Raw genomic sequence first — 4,616 nt, forward strand, 5'->3', positions numbered from 1 at the left:
GTTTAGAAAGAAAAGAAAAAGAAATAAAACAGGAAATCCGGGAAAAGAGGACAAAAGTATGGAAAGAAGAAACAGTAATAAAGTTTAAAAGAAATAACAGATTACTTAGAAAAGCAAAAAGATAAAGAAAAGGAATGGAGAGGGGAGAAAGGTAAATAAAAAAAAAGAAAGGATAAAAATAAAATAAAGAAAAAAAAAAAACCCCAAAAATGCACCAAAATAATCTCTCAAAAAAAAAAAACCCTCAGAAAAAGGAATGTCACTTGTTGGCTTCAAACTAGCCGAACCGGTTTTTCTGGTTGCAGTTGGCTGAGGGTCGATTGTTGTGATTTTTTTTTTTTTTCAGCCATCCCCTCTCAGGAACCAGACACTTGGTGCCTCTCCCCAGCTCTCTACAATGGGGAACTAGGACTTCCTCACAGCGCTCCCCTTCCAGGGGTTACTGCCATGGGCTGGTTTGCTGTGTTTGCGGGCACCTGCACCAGCCTCGTTGCCTGGTTCCCTCAGGATTGAGCACGGACCTGCCCCCGTTCTGTTGGGAAGCTCTAGGCCCTCTGCCCAATCTTGGGTTCGATGCCAAGCTGGGTGTGAAGCAGACCAGGCTGTTGTGTCTATTGGATTCAGAGCCCCATGCTGTACCTCTCAGTTCTCCTGGGCTGGCACCCACGGAGTCCTTGGTTGGGGCCCTTTGTCCTCAGCACCCTCTCCGCAAATTCTATCAAACAAGTCTCTCCTGGCACCCCACCTTGCTTGGCCAGAAAGGGAGGGGGTTGAGGGTCTCAGCTCTTTCCCCAGGACCCCTCAGCACCCGGGGCTTCCAGATAGTCTGAGGGGGGGTGGACTGGAAGCCGGGAGCCAATCTGAGGACTGGGCATCAACCTAGAAACTCTGTGCGCACGTCATGGCACGCTGCGTGGTGTGTATCCCTTCTGCTCCTGTGTTTGTCTGGGTCCCCTGGCCAACCTCAGCCGAAAAAACCTAGGGATGGAGCAGCACCATGCCAGGCGCAGAACCCAGAACTGTGTGCAGGCTGAAATCTCCTGTGCTCCCCTCTGGTTGGGCCTCTTGGCAGGTCTGGGCCCAAAAATCCTAGGGAGGGAGCTTTCTGGGTGCTGAACTTTGGCCTAGGCGCCCTCAGGCACTCGCCCAGATACACTGCGTGTCCAAGGAACTAGTCCCCCAAATTGTGCACAGGCTGAAATCCCCTCCACACCTCTTTGCCTGGGCCACTTGGCCTGCCCGGTGGAAGAATCCCAGGGAGGGAGCCGTCTGGGTGCTGAACGCTGTCCTAAGCTCCATTAGGCACTCGCCCAGACACACTTCCCACCAGGCGCAGGACCTCCGAACTATGCACAGCCTGAAATCTCCTCTGCTCCCCTCTGGTTGGGCCACTTGGCAGGTCTGGGCCCAAAAATCCTAGGGAGGGAGCTTTCCGGGCACTGAATGTTGGCCTAGGCGCCGTCAGGCACTCGCCCAGATACACTGCGTGTCCGAGGAACTAGTTCCCCAAATTGTGCACAGTCTGAAACCCCTTCCACACCTCTTTGCTTGGGCCACTTGGCCTGCCCGGTGGAAAAATCCCAGGGAGGGAGCAGTCTGGGCGCTGACCGCTGTCCCAGGCGTCATTGGGCTCTCGCCACTGGGCGCTGGTTCCCCTACCATGCACCAGCGGAGATCCCAACTGTTTGTCTTTGCTCCGTCCCAGAGACTACTGTACCGCTGCTCTCTCCCTACCGTCTGGTTCCTCCGTGACCGATGAGGTTTCTGGTCTCTTATTTTCATATATGCTTGGCAACTGCTGGCTTGCTGGTTTCTCCTCCTCCGATGGGACAAGTTTCTCTCCCTTTTGTACTAGGACCTGGTATCTGCTCCGTCCTACTCCATTGCCATCTTGAAAGCCTCAACATTAACTTTGAACGGGACACAAATATTTACTCCATAACAATGACCAAGTGAGATTTATCCCAGAAGTGCAAGGTTGATTTAACATTAAAAAACAATCAGTGTAATTCACCATATCTCAATAGATAAATAAAATCATTTGACAAAATTCAATATCCATTCCTAATAACAATGATCAGCAAACTTAGATGAGAACTTCCTGCCCTGGCTGGTGTAGCTCAGTGGATTGAGCTCAGGCTGTGAAATAAAAGGTCACCAGTTAGATTACCAGTCAGGGCACATGCCTGGATTGCAAGGTCAAGTCCCCAGTGGGGGCCATGTGAGAGGCAACCTCACATTGATTTCTCCCTCCTTTCCCCTCTCTCTAAAAATAAGTAAATAAAATCTTAAAAAAGAAGAAGAGAACTTCCTGAACTAAATAAAGGATGTCTATGAAAAACCTGCAGCTAACATTTTATTTAATAGTGAAAGGCACAATCCTTTCCCCTTAAGATCAGGAATAAGAAGGATATCCGCACTCACTACTTCTCTTCAACATTGTACTGGAATTTCTAACCAGTACAATAGGCAGGAAAAAGAAGTGAAAAGCATCCTGATTAGGAAAAAAAGAAAAAAAACTTATATGACATGATTGTCAATGTAGAAAATCATATGGAATCCACAAAAAAAAAATCTACCAGAGTTAATAAGTGAGTCTAACAAGGCTTCAGGATAAAAGGTCAATTTACAAAAATATGTTGTATTTTGCCCTGGCTGGTGTGGCTCAGTGAATTGAGTGTAGGCCTGTGAACCAAAGTGTCACTGGTGTGATTCCCAGTCAGGGCACATGCCTGGGTGGGGGGCCAGGTTAGGCCCCCAGTGGGGGTCACATGAGAGGCAACTGATGTTTCTCTTTCCTCTTTCTTTCTCTTCCCCTCTCTCTAAAAATAAATAAATTTTAAAAAATATATGTTGTATTTTATAAACTGGAAAGTAGCAATCAAATTGAAAATTTAAAAATGCCATTTAGTATAGCACCAAAACATGTAAAATTCTTATGAAAGATGTGAAAGACCTGTAGTGACCTTTATGAAACATTACTGAGAGAAATAGAAGACCTACATAAGTGGAGAAATATACCGTATTCATGGATCAGAAAGCTCAATATTATTAAGAAGTCAATTATCTTCAAATTGGTCTACAGATTTAATGCAGTTCCAGTCACATCAGGTTTGGGCGGGGACTTGGGGAAATGATTGACAAACTGATTTTAAAATTCATGTTAAAGTGCAAAGGACCTAAGGTAGGCAAAAGCTGCTTAGAATGAAGAGAATGAAATTAGAGGACTGACAATGCCTGATTTCAAGACTTACTATAAAGCTACAGTCAGTAATCAAACTGGTGTAGTGTTGGTGTAGAGACAGACATACAGATCAATGGGAAAAAATGAATTTAGAAGTAGACTCACACATATATGGGCAACTGATTTTCAAAAAAGGTGCCACAATTTCGTGAAAAGAGGATTGTCTCCCAAAAAGTACAGTGAAACGATTGGATGCCTATGTGTAAAAAATTTTAAAAACCTACAGCCCTTACTAGTGTGGCTCAGTGGATTGAGCACCAGCCTGTGAACCAAAGCATCTCCGTTCAATTCCCAGTCAGGGCACATGCCTGGGTTGCAAACCAGGTCAGGCGCCCGGTAGGGGGCGTGCGAGAGGCAACCATACACTGATGTTTCTCTCCCTCTCTTCCTCCCTTCTTTAAAACAAATAAATGCACTTTGGTAAAGACATATGAATGGCAAATACATGAAAAGATGCTCAACACCATTATTAGAAAAATGCAAATTAAAACAATGAGACACCACTACACACCTGTTAGAAGAGCTAAAATTAAAAAGACCATACCAAAGGATTCCCGACCTAGTGTTGTTAAAAGAGCTGCTTTTCACTGTCAAAAGTGTTCCTGGTGGAGATAAATTACATTGTATCCGTAGTTCTACTTGTCTTGGTTTGACCTAGAAGCGGGGAGGTGGCCAAGGCTAGTTCGGGAGAGGCGTTCTCTCTAATGGGTCACGTGCTCGGCTTCCGGTGGCCTGAAAAAACTAATTTCGAATCTATACACCTGTGGGGGGCATCTGCAATTCACCTTTTCTGAAAGTTTTAGCAACAGCTGTGCTTACCAAAGTGGGCAAATTCGTTTTTGAGCTTCTCTAGATAAGACCGTGAGAAATTAAGTAGCAGTAACCATCAAGAAGAAAAATGTCGGTAACACTGCATACAGATGTAGGTGATATTAAAATAGAAATCTTCTGTGAGAGGACACCCAAAACCTGTGAAATAAAGAAACTAGCCAGAGTCCAGTGTATGTGTGAAGAGATTATGGGGATTTTGGTTTTATTGTCTGCCTGATCATTTCATACCAGCATACTGTCCCTTAATATAAACCACAATGTCAGAGGTATTGTATCTATGGCTAATAATGGCCCAAATACAAATGGATCTCAGTTTTTTATTACCTATGGCAAGCAGCCACATTTGGACATGAAATACACAGTATTTGGAAAGGTAATAGATGGTCTGGAGACTCTAGATGAATTGGAGAAGTTACCAGTAAATGAGAAGACATACCGACCTCTTAATGATGTGCACATTAAGGATATAACTATTCATGCCAACCCATTTGCTCTGTAGCTTTAATAGACATGGACAAATACTTGGCACCCTCTTTGAGGA

At 44.8% G+C, this 4,616-nt stretch overlaps 1 pseudogene; it reads left to right on the plus strand.

Moving 5' to 3' along the window:
* The first annotated feature begins 3,992 nt into the window (after window positions 1–3,992).
* LOC128628222 (peptidyl-prolyl cis-trans isomerase-like 3) lies at window positions 3,993–4,616 on the plus strand (annotated as a pseudogene).

This window comes from Artibeus jamaicensis, unplaced genomic scaffold (genome assembly GCF_021234435.1).
Source record: "Artibeus jamaicensis isolate MK-2021 breed Jamaican fruit bat unplaced genomic scaffold, CSHL_Jam_final contig_60, whole genome shotgun sequence".
Lineage (NCBI taxonomy): Eukaryota > Metazoa > Chordata > Mammalia > Chiroptera > Phyllostomidae > Artibeus > Artibeus jamaicensis.